Source organism: Neopelma chrysocephalum, unplaced genomic scaffold (assembly GCF_003984885.1).
Source record: "Neopelma chrysocephalum unplaced genomic scaffold, ASM398488v2 Primary Assembly neopelma1_96936, whole genome shotgun sequence".
Taxonomy (NCBI): domain Eukaryota; kingdom Metazoa; phylum Chordata; class Aves; order Passeriformes; family Pipridae; genus Neopelma; species Neopelma chrysocephalum.
This window is the reverse complement of record NW_020925579.1, coordinates 2,727,556-2,743,580: the sequence shown is the minus strand read 5'-3', so window position 1 is coordinate 2,743,580 and position 16,025 is coordinate 2,727,556. Positions and strand designations below refer to the sequence as shown.

Genomic DNA, 16,025 nt, shown 5'->3' with positions numbered 1-16,025 from the left:
GGTGGAGAAAGAAAATAAGTGGGGCTCCCTTTTGGAGACTAGATCTGTTTCACGCATGGGTTTTTTTTGAGAAAAACTGGAAATATTTTTGATGGCATATATAGCAAACATTTTGAGAAAGAGTAGTAAAATACCGAGGGAGCTATGTTGTTCTTAACCAGTGACAATACAGATGATTAAACATTAAAAATTCAGTGTGTGAGATGATTTTTGAAGTGTTTTTGTGATTTCATTAAAATCACTTCAGATATGATCCAGGTCTGAATCTTGCACTAATTTTCTTCAAAGATAGTTTAAAAATAGATCAAAAGCTATTTTAATTCATAAAGAAATTAATAATTTTTAGTAAATCCTAAGAAAATTCATTTTTACCTAAAAAGCATGTGTGGTATTTCTGAGTCTGATCTGTTGAATTTTTCATGGACAACAGTAGCAAATTGTTTTCTTTCCTTTCATTACAAAGTTTGACACACCCATTGGTACGGTAGACCCATAATCTGCCTCCTTAAGACTAGTGACTGTAGATCCACAGTAGGACTCGTAGATAAATTCTGAGGCCAAAGAGCATTTTTTTCATCCTTGATAATGTATGAAGTTAACACAGCTCTGCCAGAAGCAAACACCTAAGCCTCTGTGTACAAATATTGGGCAGGTAGGTAAGACATATTTCGACTTGTCAGGTTGTTTCACTTTCTGTGAAAGCAGTAATTTGGAAAATGGAAAAATATATTAATAGAAGCCAACTCTTCCACAATATGTGCCAAAAACCTCTTTAAATACAGACCTAAAACTTTTTTCTTTAATCTTTTTAGGGTTTTTGTCTTTTCTTTTTCCTTTCCTTCCTTTTCTTTCTTCTGAAAATTGCAGAATTACCACCTGTTGTCATCACCATGTATGTTCATACTTGTTTGAATGTGAGTCAAACATTAGTCTGTAATTTAATTGAAGACTATAAGGTTTATGTTGGGCTGAGTGCTAAGCAGCTGCATGTTGTGCCTGTGGCCTTGAATCAGAAAAAAAAAGGGGTGCAGCATTTCAAGTGAATATGAAACTGTTTTTTGCGAAATACCAAAGGTTAGTTCTCTTCACCTTCACAAAGGCCCATATTGTAGGTGGGAAGACTTTGTCCTCCTTGTTTTCTCTATGAATTGGTTAGGAAAAGTTGTAAATTTTCAACCACTGAGGAGCTAATGTACATTGTTCACAGAAAGTCAGGAAACCAATGTGTTAAAGGAACTTCTGCAATTATAGTTCTTCATAGACACAAAACATTCATTTGAGCACTAGAAATATAATATTGATCACCATGCAGGTATATTATCTTTCTTAACCTTTAATACCTTAAAAGAAAAGGGTCATAATGATGATTTAATTCATTATCTCAATTCTATATAAATATAACATCCTGTATTTCACCCTAAGCACTGAAATGGTTTACTGGATCAGCAACTGAATATACCTACTCATGTCTCTGTGGCCAATACATAGAAAGTCAGCCAAAAAAACTTATTACATTTTAGGATTTCAGTTCCCGATTAATTCAGGCTGCAAAATGCAAAATCCTGCTGGATTTTTTGCTTTGGGTTGTGTTTAGGATCTTAGCTGAAAAGAAAAATAAGCTTCTTTTTCCAAAATGGGGCAGGAGGGTTGTCCCTCTTAGTGGAATGGAAGGACTCTCACTCAAAATTCAGTGTCTTTCAATCAACTGCCAAAAGGGTATAGCTACCTAAAAGGAGACCCCACTCCCACAAGGGGTGTTGTCCCCATTGCCCTTTCAGCTCTTGGCAGAAGCACCATCTAAAGAAAGCAGAGTGCTTCTACTCAAGACTTCAGAAAGATTTCCAAAATAGTGCTGTTTAACTTATCAACATTTGGAAAGACTTATTATATGCTATTGGAGTCCATCTTCTGTGGCTGCCCCAAAACCATCGTCAACAGAGGTCATTGCCCAGAGACATGACCAGACAAATAAAGCAGCTTGGAAATTAATAGCAGCCACTGAAAATGAACTGCCAAGAACATGGAAAACAATTACAACAGTAATGATCAACCCTGCATGTAAAGAGTTCACGTTCCAAAGATTGGTGAAATCATGAAACACAAATAAACTATGGAAGTGTGTGCTTATCCGAAATGTCCTGGTTTTCAGGTGGCAGGCACACAACAGTAGATTTAAATAAGTACGTTTATACCTTCCATGTATTAGCATGGCTATTTTATTACTTGGCAAAGTTCTGAAATTGAGACCCCTGGTGGCCTAGTGGTTAGCGTGCAGGACTTTCACTGCTGCAACCGCGAGTTCAAATCCCGGTCTCCTGGCCTGATGGAGGTCGTTAGCCCTGTGTGGCCATCCATCTATGAGAAGGACACTCTAAACAAACCTACGTCCTGAGGACCTCACTGCCATTGTCCAAGCTTGCTTGGCCCCGGCAGATGAACCTTAGGATTAAAGGGTGGGCTCAGTTCAGCGCAGGCTGTGTCTCACCTAAAAAATCCATTGCGCAGGCTGGAAAGGTAAAAGACCTTTCCCCAAATCTTCGTTCGCGAAGATGGGCCATTAAAGTTCTGAAATAATTGTGTTTGCTTATTTTGCTTTTACAATTATTTTTACAATTACAAACTATTACTGATGTATTTTAAGAACAATTTGCTTTGTCACTGAATGCTAAAGACAAGTAAAATACTTTGCTTAGAGAAATCTGGAAGTTGTTTTGTTTCTTCTGCCTTGGGAATTACAGATGGTTCAGTATTCTTCATGCTTCATTTACAGACATTGGCCTTTACATACGAATTATTTTAGCCTAAGGATAAAAAACCAAAAATAATTTCAAAAAAAATTTAGAAAGAAGCAGTTCTTGCTTCTTGCCAAATGTCAGTGCATCCTTGAGTTTGGGGAACAGCCTTGTTTTACAGGAGAAAAAAAATTAAGGATGTGCTGGTACCAGTTAGGAACATATTAGTACAACACTAATTATAAACTGGAATGTGTCAGAATGAAATGAGTTATGATCTGGCGAGGATCTGCAAACTATAGTCAGATACTTAATAAAGTTTAGACATGCAGCTGTGAATACTTCTGGATCCTTGCCACCTTTTATTAGTGGCGCCCAGCAATGCTGCTGTAGTTAAGAGTCTGTCAGCATTTCCATTATAAAACCCCACTTTTTTAGGTCTTGTAACTTGCCCATTTTAAATCACATCAAGTTCAAACTTGTCATTAAAATTGTGAGAAATTATTTCTTTTCATAAACAAATGTTAGAGTTTTGATCTGTCTTTGTTTTAGATTCAGAGAGGTAAAGAGAAGTAAGTAAGTGCGTGTCATATTTTATTAGACATTTTATTTTTGCCAAACTTAAAAAAAAAAAAACCAACTCAAAAAACCAACAAAACTACAAAACAGGGCTTAAGTTCAAAAAATAAATATTTTTACCCCTTAGGGCTAATTCTAGGGTTTCCCACTGAAGCATAAGCAGAGAGCACAAAAATGGCATTACATTCTAATGTCTCGATCTACTGTCTTGAATCTGACCTGCAATTTCATATGAACTAACAAGATGGTTTGAATAAAACACCATCTGATTATCAACATTGTGCACTGTGGTTTCTTGTGTTTCTTTTATTGTTTTGTTCACATTTTAAATTTTACAGTAGACTTTTCATTTCACTACCAAATTGTTTTCTATCAAGGCCTCAAGTATTTTAGTCTGATGTTTATACAGTCCCAGAGCAATGCAGATTTACACCTAAGGACCTGATGCTCAGCTGGTTAAACATTTTAAAACAATTCCTTATCACACTGACTTCTCTATTTCTACCTTCTTTCATGAAAAGAAAGACAGGAAAATTACTTGAACAGGTTAGTTTTTTACATCCTTGGTCACCGGTGCCATGTAATGCATGTAACTATAAAAGACATGCAGTTCTAGCCAGGGTTCCTGTGAATTGAGGTTGTATCTCGTTTTTGCACTCTGTGTGCTGTGCAGGTGGTCAAAATAGGAATCAAACAATGAACTTCCTTAGGGAACCTTCACTTTTGTTCCCTTCTCTTCTACTTTTCTCTTAACACATATGAAAAAGAAAAAAAAAAGTAAGTTATTCAGACTGAAATATACCACTGGTTTGTGGTGATCACATAACATCAAAACCCCATGAGTTTTCAGTCTAGATGAGCCTGAAAATCTAAGCAGAAATTGAGGGAGGAAGGGCTTGTAGGGATCAAGAATTATTTTTTTTTTTTTATGGCTGTATTTTGTCTGAGGAACTGTCTCAGTCTGAAAAGACTGGAAGGTTTGCTAAAGAGAATGAGTTATGGGACAAAACAAAACTCCTCTCTCTCAGCAATTATGGATTTAAAATTTACGGGGCTTTACTCGAGGAAAGTGTGGAAAACAGAAAAGATAACAACCCTTTATTAAGAGATATATGTACGTTAGCAAAACAGTTAAAAAAAACCCAACAGTAACAGAACACAACAAAACTATGCAGTGATCCTAGAAAAAAAACAAGGTCTGGTAAATACTTCTCTGTCCTATTAGCGCAGTCCTAATCGTGACCTGCAGGGGGCGCTGTTGGATCGCAGAGGCGCAGAGCCTGCAGTTCGCTGGTGCGGTCGGTAGGGGGCGCTGCCGGGTTGCTGAAAGTGCAGGGCCTGCAGTTCGCTGATGTTGTCGGTAGGGGGCGCTGCCGAGTTCTGGCAGCCTCCACGGGGGGAAAAAAAAAGGGCCCTGGGGCCGGTCCCAGATCACGGGAGTAGCCGAAAGGAGAAATGGGGGAACTCACTGTGGTTTTCCAGGTGGTAGCGTCGCAAGAAGCTCCTCTCTCCTCTCAGCGAGCACAAAGAAAAAAACTCTCCGATAAAACACAGCAGAGTCGGGCCGGGGCCAGGAGGCAGCTCTCAGGCCGAGCTAAAGATCAGCAGTCCGGGCCAGCCAGGGCAGGCAGCCAGGCAGCAAGCCTCCAGGCCTTCTCTCCGGCCAAAGCCCTGCACCCAGACCCTGTCTCCGTCCTCCCCAGAGCGTCCAGCAGCACTGCCCCTCTCCCCTCCGAGCAGAGCCAGCTTCTCCAATCGCCCATTAGCCAGGAATGCAGTCAGGCTGGCTAAATCTAATGTTATGCTAATCGCCTTCTCCCCCTTCCCTGTTTCGTGCTCCTGTTTCTCTTACAGGGGGGCAGGGAAGGAAAAAATTCCCCTCGGATTATAATCTATAACAGGAACAAAGAGCAGCTTTGGTATTTACTGGAAACTTCTCAATAACCGTGTAAATTATTTTTTCCAAGATACAATAGATGACAGACACTTTCACATATTGTGAAGACATCACCTGGTCTCCCCTTTCCAAGTCATGCAGGCAAACCAAAACAAATGAAACGTAATGAAAGCAGAGATGCCTACAGCTTTAGGTATTGGAAATATATCTGTCAGTCCACATGCAGTCCAACAGTTGCAGCTCCATGGCAGCCAGGGCTACTGCACACCAAATCTGGGTATTCTGAGCAGTCTAGGGTCAGAACATATTGCAAGTTCAGCTACCTGACCTGACATTCCCTATGGATTTCCCCTTATGTCTTGCTCCTGTCTCTTTAGAGATGGCCTCTGATCTCTTTAATTGCAGCCATGGTTTATAATCCTAGATTTGGCACGTCCCTGAGTTCCCCTGTATCACGCGTTTCATACCTGTTCTATGCCCTCAACCTTCATCTAAGGCTGGGCATGACTGTTGATATCCTATCTGACAAAAAGATAGACTGATCATTTGGAATTGATTTTGAATTTTAACATGGCAAATTAAGGGTCATGTCAGTGGTCTTAGCAAAAGAGTTATCTAATATGCTTAGCTTTAGTTTGCGCTAGGCTAACAGGATTTCAGGCTTGGTTACTACAGGTCATCTGATGCACAGTAACTGGTTAATCCACTTGTTACCTGATAGTGCATCTGAAACCTACCTTTGAAAATCCAGTCTCAAGTAATCCCTTCTTCTCCTCCAACTCTCCCTGAGCAATCCCCTCATTCTCTCCTGCCCACCCACCCACCCCCCCTGCCCTCCCCCATCGCCCACCACCACCTATCCCCAGTCTCCAAATCCCCTGAGAGGCGAGTATGGTCATTATTTCCTTCAAAGATACATCAGAAACAGATCAAGTGTCTCTAAAACTCCGTGGGTTTCTAACAAGCAAAAGTAATGACTTGGATAGTATCATATCTGAACTACTGCAGCACAAGCTGTGTGAGGTGTCACAAGCAGCAGTAGCAGGGCTCTGTGTTGAAGTTGAGGTTTTAGGGAACCATCATTTCCAGTCAATCCAAAGTCTCACCATTAGAATTTGTAAATTTGGAGAACTCAGAACAGCTGAGTGTCCCAAAGAGCAGTAAATTAGCACCCTTTAAGCAAAACATAACTTCAGCACTTTGCCATGTTGAGTTTCATTAGTCAGCGTCTCTTGTTCATTCCCTTCAAGGGTTACATTCTCATAATTTAATTTACCCCTTTTATTAAGGGGTTCATTCCCACCTTCCTTAGTCCAAATGGAGCAGTTTATTGGCATTTTTGCTCAAGGTATGAAATCAACATGTGGATTTTCAATGTGCTGAGCACTGGGTTGTTATTCAAAGCAGTCCAGGACTACTTATGAGGCAGCTCTTGAAAATCGGGCAGGCTGCGTAAAATACGGAACTATGAAGGTGGCAGCTCTAGCCTCCAGATCCTGGCCATGATCCATGGAGTGCTCTGACAGCCAAGGCATTATGGCACAAACAGCCCTACCATGGTTGCCCCTGCTCACTTGATCCTCCAGTAGGGAGGGGACTCTTACAGTGCCAAAATCACAGAGACAGGCACTCCAATTTTCAGACCACTGAAGCCTGGGGAAAGCTTCTCTTTGGCCTATATATTGTGTGTTCACTCTTCACCTTCAGCCAGGGGGGCATTTTCTAGCCAAGTTCAGAAGAAGTTGATTAAAAATTTTTTTAGCCTGGAAGAAAATAAGAACTGAGGCTGGCTTAAGCTGCAACAAAAGCGTCTGCATTTTTTCTGTATTCATAGTTCGAAAAGTAGCTTAAAGTATTAATATCCAAACATTTCTAGCCCTATAAAGCTGCTGATAGAAGAATGCTAGAGCAAATTATTGGAACAAAAATGTTCTTAAAACTGTAATGCTGACTGACCAGGTAAGCAGGAGCAGTTGCAGTGGAAAAGTGTTGTGTTGTTGCACTGGCAGCCAGCTCCTGGGATCCTTGTCTTAGAACACATCTCCTCATCCTCTCTGCTCAGCAGAGTACAAAGGATAGGCCCATGGCTGGCACAGCCTTGGGCCTGGCATATCCAAGGGCCCACAGGGGCAGGCAGCCTCCTGAGGGGCTCTGGTCAACTCCCAGGGGCAGAACCACTGGTGAGGTGTCAAGCATGACCTTTCGTCTCTCTCCAGTTGCTCATTTTCAAATGACTCTGTGAGACATTTTGCTGTTTCCCTGTCCAGAGCTGCTGCACAAACTGACTTCTCAGTGATGCCATGACAATTCCGTGGTTTCCAAAAGGAACCATTCCTTTGTGGAGATGTGGTGAAAATGAATGCAGAGAATACCTGTTCACGAGGAAGCCAGACCTGGCTGTCTGGGGCAGACAGCACCAAGGGACTCGACAACAGTTAGATTCCAGATCATTGCATGCAGTAGCAAGCTGTAAAGACAAGCCAAGTGCCCACACAATAATTTCCACCAGGAAATAATTTCATCAGGAGCAGTCTATGTGTCTGCAGCAAGTCTGTAGATGGAGCATAGAAGTCAGCCTCTAGGAAAAATAACAGCACAGGAAAGACCACATTGATGCAGTCTAAATACCACCCACTTCCCTGTGGATGATAGAAGAGAAAAAAATTCTGATGTCTTGAGGAAGGTCTAAAGCACAGAGTGACACAGAGATAGTTATTAGAAAATACTAGGCGCAAGAGGCTGTTCAGACAGTGTCCTGGTTAGAACGGCTGGGACCAATTCATCCCTGGATGGGTGTAACCCAAAACTGTGTATTCTATAGCCTTCCATGCCATTTCCCAGGAACTGTTGCCAGTAGAGGCCTGCGAGAAGATGCTCCTGTCCTCATACCCTTTTATGGAATTCCCCGCTCTGATACCCTTCTATGGAATTCCCCACTCTGAGGGAGGGACTGAGTACTCCCGCCTGAACTGGAGAATATATAAACTGGGAGTTTCGGAACCTTTGCACCACTCGTGGGATCCAGAGGAAGACTGCAGACCACCGCTCTCAACCAGACTGAGACCACCACCCTCGACTGGATTGCAATCACCACTTTTGACCAAACTGCAGCAGCTTTCCCACCAGCAGGTTTTTTCCCCTCTCCCTTTACTTTGGACTCGGGGGGGGCCAAGGAACACCACTTTTGTTCATGCCCCAGGGTGCTGGGTTATACATTTGGGTTTTGCGGGTTAAAACCACTTGTCTGTCTGTATAATTGTACTTATTGTATTATTTTAATAAATTGCTATTCTGACTTATAATCTCTCTTTTGAGTTGAGTTCATTTCCCCTGCTGGTTAACTTTTAAACCAGCACAGACAGGCACACTATTCCACATGGAAAAAACAGTAAAAGACAAAAAATAAGTCACCTCTGTGAACATCAATTTCTGCTATCAGTATCATGGGGAACATTTAACTATCATGAATAGCTAATACTTGTTTTAAATTAACATGGCCAGCTTCATTTGCTATATGAAGTCATTGACTTTGTTTTATAGAACCATAGGGAAGGGTACAAATAACAAGGCTTAACACTGCTTAACTCTCATACAATGAAAAAAAGAAATTGCCTGGACCATATCAGTGTATATGTCAAAATATGGGAAATTATTTTCTTTGGAAGGTTTAGTGAAAAAAAGTTGGCAAAGTTGAAAATCCTCACACCTTGAATGCACAAACTGGTGAGCCTATAGAAAGCAACAAGTCACTGAAACAAGTTCTGGTAACACTTTCTAGCAATCTGCCCTATATTCACACTTCCTGGGCGTGAGATGCAAAAGTGAGAAGAATAGATCTATTACAAACCATCAGTTATTCCAGCATTTTAGTCTTTCTTAGTCTGATGAAGCTTTAGTAAAAGACAGTTCCGCCTCTGCTGTGCAAAGCTGTCCCAGGGAAGCAAACAAATAACTCCAGGGCAACTCAATTCATATTTACATCAGGGCCCACTTAAACAGCTTGATTAATGCAGAGAGAGTTAAATAGAAATTTGTGTCACTATAGCCTTGTAACTATTCACACGTTCTCTTTTGCTGCGTCATGTTGAGTGTCTGTAATAACAAAACAACTAGGTGGGAGATACCAAGGAGTCAGCCTGGCTTCTCCCATTTAAAGATACTGCATCGCACTTTGCAATCAGATGTGATTCCCACTTGCAGCTCTCTACACCACTCTGGTGGTTTAGAGGGACTTTGCTCTTCAAAGCTGCCTCCAATGCTGCCTAAATGCCTCACCACACCATTATTCCTTGGCTGCCACAGCATTCCTGAGCAATCCAGAGCTGCTGGCTTCTCCAACAGTCTGAATGTCTTCTTCTGAAGCTTGAAGGGCTCAGCATCTCTGAAGAGGACCACAGTGTTGCAAGACTGAGCTCATTTCCGTGCTGTTTCTAACTGTCATGTAGGTCTGCAGAAAGAGAAACAACAGTGTCACATTCTTGAATGGATCTCATTTAAGGGAAGAATTCAGACTTATGAGAACAGCCACAGTTCGGACATGTGGCTGATTGAAACACAGCCATTTTCTGTTAGGGGAGGCTGGAACTACAAAAGATAGACATGTTTGGTTTTCATTTCATAGATACTTTATTAGGGATTTAATTTTACTACAGTACATGCTTAGGGCAGGCTGTAGATTTGAAGAATTTTGTTGATTTTTTTATGTTCACAAATTAAATGAGTGTCTGATTTCTGCCCCAGTTCATTAGTAGCAGAGTAGTAGATCCATCAGTGTGCTGACCCTCTGTTTTTAACTCCTCTGACCTATTCAGGGGATGGGATCTGGCTACAGCTAAAGGACAGCTACAAGAAAAACATGCATATTCTGGAGTTTAGAGAAAACTCACATCTATGAGAGCTGATGCTCAGGATACTGTGCATGTCACTAATGTCTCCCTTTCCCAGCAGTTACCACCATAGTTTTGAGGAAGCACTAAGAAGTCTGATCAGAGCCATAGACTCGGGCAAAAGCATTTGAAAGGCACAATGGGAACAGCTCCATAACACAACCAGCTCCACCTGCCTTGGCAAAAGTTTCTTGAAAGTGCAGCTGGAATATTTTGGGGCTTAATAAGAATTTCATAAGCTTCACAAACCACTGGGGGTTTTGGTTTTCTTTTTACAGCTTGTAAGTTTCATGACATACCTAGTAAAAGGACACTGCAAAACTCAGGGCAGATATATAAAGAAACAGAAAGCAGCTATGTGCTTGTCTTGTTGCCTAGTAGTCCTCGTGTGCTTGAGCTGCTTCACCACCTCACCTTCTAAATCATGAATGACTCTACCACATTGCTGTGATGACTGGTAGTACTACTGAAACAAACCTTGTTTAACAAGAAATAAGAAGGTGGCAATGAAAGGTGAAAAGGCTCCTAGATGTATCAGCTGCAACATAGCCCTGGTGTGTTGTCTGTTCTAGGATGTTTGTGGAGGCAGGCATTGTTCTACAAAACTTTAAGATGTGAATGTCATTGCCATCTGCAACTGCTGGAACAAGGTAATTGTGGGATTTTTCCATTGTCTGAACATGTGAATAGGTTTGTTTGCTTTTACTGAATGGATGGGGATGTTCCCTTCATGAAGCTTATGTGGAACTGCAATTAGAAGTGCTGGAAATATAATCTGGTTCTGGACAATAGCAAGCAAAAGGTCAGCTTGCTTATCTACTGTACTGCTGTTTCTGGAAACAGAGCCAAATACATGTTTTCAAGAAGTGACAAAGCTACCTATGTGCTGTCGCTCTTCAGAGACCGTAGACCACAGAAGAGCCAGCAGCTGGCAAGTCATAATGTAAGGCCTAACATTGCCATCCGTAAAACAGAGTTCAGCTCCAAAATGCAGATGAACACTTGAATGGTATACAAGATAGCTCTAAACTACATACTATCTTCAGTCATCTGAAATAGGTGCACAGAAAAGACTCAGCAAAGGCTGAGAAAAATCTAAAAAGAGAAATGAAGTTTTTCTTAAAAACAGTTTTTCTTTTGGCCAGGTCTAGAAATCCCTTCCACCTATGTCAAGTACAGCTTGATCCGGAAGGCAAGATATGACTTCAGACAGTGAGAATAATAAAGAACATTTCTTGTATGTTTAAATATCTCATCCTCTATATCTGGAATCTTGCTTTATGGTGAATTTGCCACCGGCTGCCGCATGAGAGGAGCCCCGAAGAGAAGATTCAAGGACTCCCTGAAACAACATCTCAGCCTTGGCCATATTGATCAACATCACTGGTCTACTCTGGCCTCCAATCGGGAGGTCTGGAGACATATTATCTTTAATGCTGCTGATGCTTTTGAGAAAGCACGCAGGATCACCCTTGAGGAGAAAAGACAACGCAGAAAGAATCGTGCCTTGCAGAATATACCACCTAAGGAGTCTTTCTGCTGTGCCTTTTGCAACCGGACATGCCTATCTCGTATTGGCCTTTTTAGCCACCAGCGTGCTTGTAACAAACGTGGGTAGAGCCCCCCCAAACCTTCGTTCGTGAAGCCTAGCCATGATGATATCTGGAATACTGATAGGCTTCACCAGGAGTTTGTGGGTGCTCAGCAGGTGCTCAGTTTTCAGGCTTTTGCCTTGTGTGTTTAATTTTAAAAGTAGTGGAAGAATTTTGTAGATAGAAGCAGCAGGTCACTCATATTAGAATAACTTAGACCCAAAGATGTTTTAGTGCAACTGACAGTAGGACGAAATAGGTCTACTTCAAGCAGCTGATGTTAAAGGGCTTTGTTATTGAACAGCATCCTTACACTAGCTGGTGGGAAAAGAAGAGAATTAGCTACTCACAAAATGGTGTAAACATTGAAATAAATGCAGTGCATTATAATAAGGAAATCTGGGAAGTCTGCCAGTATAATGTTGGTCAAATTGGCTAGTAAGAACAGAGTTAATCCTTGGAACACTCTTCAGTGACCAGAATTAGTTTGGATCTATGAAGCCCTGAGATGTTCATTGTTTCTGCTGAAGCTGTCTTATGGAACAACTACCTAGAGTCCCTGTAATCCACTAACACATTCACTTCTTATATGCTTTTATTACACTCCACTGCAGATGTTGCTGTTTCCAATTAGAGATGTAACTCCTATCACTGGCTGTTAATAACTATTTTGCCTTGAGACATATCTTATTTGCTAACTGAAAAAGGCAGGTTAATGGTGCCTGCACTATAGTATATCATTAGAAGTGAGTTTGTGAAGTAAACTCCCAGTGGCTCTAATCTCAGGAATGCTGACTCCTCCTGAGGTCAGTAATTGGGTATTTTGGAATTTGCCATAGCAGCAGGCCTAAGCCTGTCTTCAGCTTTCTTTGAAATTCAGACCCCAAGGTCAGCAAAATAATTGGTTCATTTGAACAGAAAATCAGAAAATGAAGGCTCCACTTTTCCCCCAGTATCTAACTTTCAATTCACCAAAGAGATTTTGAGACCTTCCTCTCTCTTTTAGGTAACACCACAAATGTAGGCACTGTTCAGTTTCATTTTCACTTTGCTTTGCCTGTCTGAAGCTCTAAGTTTTTGACTTGCCATGAATCCTAGACAGTAAGTGGAGCAAAGCATAGTTACTCTTCAAATGTAAGCTAGAAACAATTCTTGCTTTCACTGTTTGACCACTACAACAAGACAAGATCTATTTCAGTTTTTTCTTTCCAGTTTAAAGTTAGTTCTTTCTATTGTTCTCAAAGTGTAGCTTTGACTGCCTCAAGGGCTTGTTTTAGAACCCCTTGCAGTGGCTTTGGTCTCAACATCTTTATTATGAAGGAATTTGGCCATAATTATTGATCAGTAGTCACTGTTTCTCCAAACAGTGGTTGAAATGAAAGCTCCCTATCCATATTCACTGCCTGTGGGATTTTACATTTATTACCAAGTAAATCTTTGGAAGTTTAGGGTTTATGATGTCAACAAAATAGTAGAACAAGACCAGGATAAGTGAGGACATCAGTGTATCATGGAGTCACAGAATGGTTTTGGTTGGAAGGGACCTTAAAGATCATCTAGTTCCAATCCTTCCATTAGGTTGCTCAGATCTCCATCCAACCTGGCCTGGAACACCTCCAGGGATGGGGTATCCACAACTTCGAGTGCCTCACCATCCTCAGAGCAAAGAACTTCCTCTTAATATCTAATCTAAACCTACTTTCTTTCAGTTTGAAGCCATCCCCCCTTGTCCTGTCACTACATGGTCTTGTAAATAGTCCCTCTCCTTTTTTCTTGTAGGCTACCTTCGGGGACTGGATGGCACCAATTAGGTCACCCCAAAGCCTTCTCTTTTCTAGGCTCAGCAACTCCAGTTGTCTCAGCTTTCCCTTATAGGAGAGGTGTTCCAGCCCTCTAATCATCTTGCTGACCCTCCTCTGGACTTGCTCCAACAGGTTCATGTCTTTCTTGTGCCAAGGACCCCATAGCTGAATGCAGCATTCCAGGTGGGATCTCACCAGAGTGGAGTAGAGGGTCAGAATTACCTCCCTTGCCCTGCTGGCCACTCTGCTTTTGATGCAACCCAGGATACAATTGGCTTTCTGGGCTGCAAGTGCACAGCTCATGTCCAGCCTGTCATCCACCAGTCTTTCTTGATGGGGCTGCTCTCAAGCAGTTCATCCTCCTAGACTGTATTGATACCGGGGGTTGTCCCAACCCAGGTGGAGCATCTTGTCCTTGGTCTTATTAAACCTCATAAGATTCCCATTGGCTCACTTCCTGAGCTTGTCCAGGTCCTTCTGGATGCCATCCTATTCTTCAGGTGTGTATCCTTCCCTAATGAAAACACTAAATATAGCTGAGTTTGCTTTGAACAGCACAACCTAAATGAGCCATAATAATCCTGCATCTCCAATGGAAAAAAAAAAAAAGAGAAAGTGCAGGATAAATGCTGCAGAGTGCTAAACACACTACAGTTTGGCTACTGTTTCTGCAAAACTTTAAATATGCGACCTTCCCATCAGTAATTCAGTGCACATGGCTACTTTGCACTTTCAAACATGTAACAATTGACTCAAAAGCACCCAATTTTGTTCTTTCCTATGATCTTCTAAGGAAGAAAAGTGATACATCGGATATAGGTAGTGGGACAATTATCAGTACTCTGGAGCAGACATACTCACAATACAGCACATGTTGTAAAGTAGATGTCTCTGCTGAAAGAAATGAAAATTGGTTTTGCAAATGGGAATGCCATTAGCAGGAACAGACACTGGAATTTTTCCCATATTTTTCTCATTTGCCATTGTTTTTTGTTTGTTTTTGGTTTTGTTTTTCCTGTGTTACTTATGACTTAAGCTTTCATTTTCCATGAAGGTCTGAAAGTTTTTGTTACTGCCAGATTCTGTTCTGGAGTCCAAATTAGAGATGAGGATTCTCTGCAGTATTCACCACCTACATTTTATATGTTTTCTGATAATGACAATGTCTATGTTGAATTGTTAGGCACCTCAAATTATATAAAATACAAGAGCAAAGTTATGAAGCCTTTGCATATTCCTTAGGTCATTTTAAGAAGGATATTAAAAACCAGCCTATTCCTAAAAAATATTATGTTCTTTCAAGCATTACTACTAATAAAGTAAGGTATTACAATGCATCCATAATACCAATTGCTTTCTCTGTCACTATGATTCCTGACTCACTATACTCTACTGCGCATTTCTTCTTTGAAGCCTAGTAATTCAGTCAAAAAGAGGGACTTAGATTGTGGATCTATGAAGAAGAAAGCAACCCCACAGCAGGTGGGTTTTTCACGGGAATGCCTATAAAATCCTCACTACTGAAAGCAACAGTAGGATACCCAAATTGCCCAGTGCTGGAGATTTGTTATTGCAATAAGCTTTCTGTCAATGCAACGCGGAACTGGCTACATAATAGAAAAAAATTTGGAGGATATTTGCTAGGCACCAAACTTCCAATTTACTTTTTCTGCCATGGTAGTGCCTGTAAGTTCTGACTCTGAAACTGAATTGCATCCGGCAGAAATTAGGGGTGTTGGGGGTGAGAGTTACAATATACTTCTCCCATGCTAGTACAGTGCCCAGGTGGGCTCACGCCACACAGATTAATTGGAGGCTGATCAATTTTATGATGGCTGACAGTTTTCCAAGGGGTTTCTTTGACAGCCTGGGATTGCTAAGGAAGAAGAGAGCCTGAAAACACCCATCTCTCTCAGACAAGATCCCACTGTGAGTAGAGGCTGATATGGTGACAGTACCATGGAGGGACCAAATTCTGGGGTCAGAGCTAGTAATTTACTGCTGCTTTTTGTGCCTTGAGAGCATTAATCAGATGAAGAGGAGGCAGGATCTGCCTTATGGGAGGAACAACCACTGAAAATGGTCTGGAGATAAGATGACTTCAACACTTGGGACCTGCCAAAGCGCTCCACATAAAAAGTGAAAAGCAAACAGAAATGTATCCAGACCTGCTGGATGATATTGGTTACTATAATTCCCCACTCCTGCAGTTTTAACAACACTTCTTTCCTGTCTGGAAATCTTTGCCTTGGCTCCTTCTTGGAAATAAATCCCTTGTTCTTAACTTCTCTGTTTCTATGTTGGTTTGATTAAGACTTCTGTGGGAAAGTTTGAGATTTTCTTTTATTTCATTGTCAATGTTTCACCTTTTCCCCTGACCCCTCCTCATTGCTTTGGAAAGATTTCATTTCCCAAACAGATGTCTCTTGTTTCTGAAAGCAACATCCACATATTCAAGATTTCTTTCTTTTACTCTACTTTTTTATTCTTTTTCTCATCATCTTCTTTCTTGCATAGATATATTCCTTACACCCAGC

At 41.3% G+C, this 16,025-nt stretch overlaps 1 long non-coding RNA gene across 1 annotated transcript in view; it reads right to left on the bottom strand.

The window, feature by feature from the left end:
• Positions 1-7,296, bottom strand: part of LOC113960913 — a 59,444-nt gene extending 52,148 nt beyond the window's left edge. Inside the window, exon 1 of the long non-coding RNA XR_003532145.1 lies at positions 7,165-7,296. This is a non-coding gene — a long non-coding RNA (uncharacterized LOC113960913). The remainder of the gene's footprint in view (positions 1-7,164) is intronic.
• Positions 7,297-16,025: the final 8,729 nt, after the last annotated feature.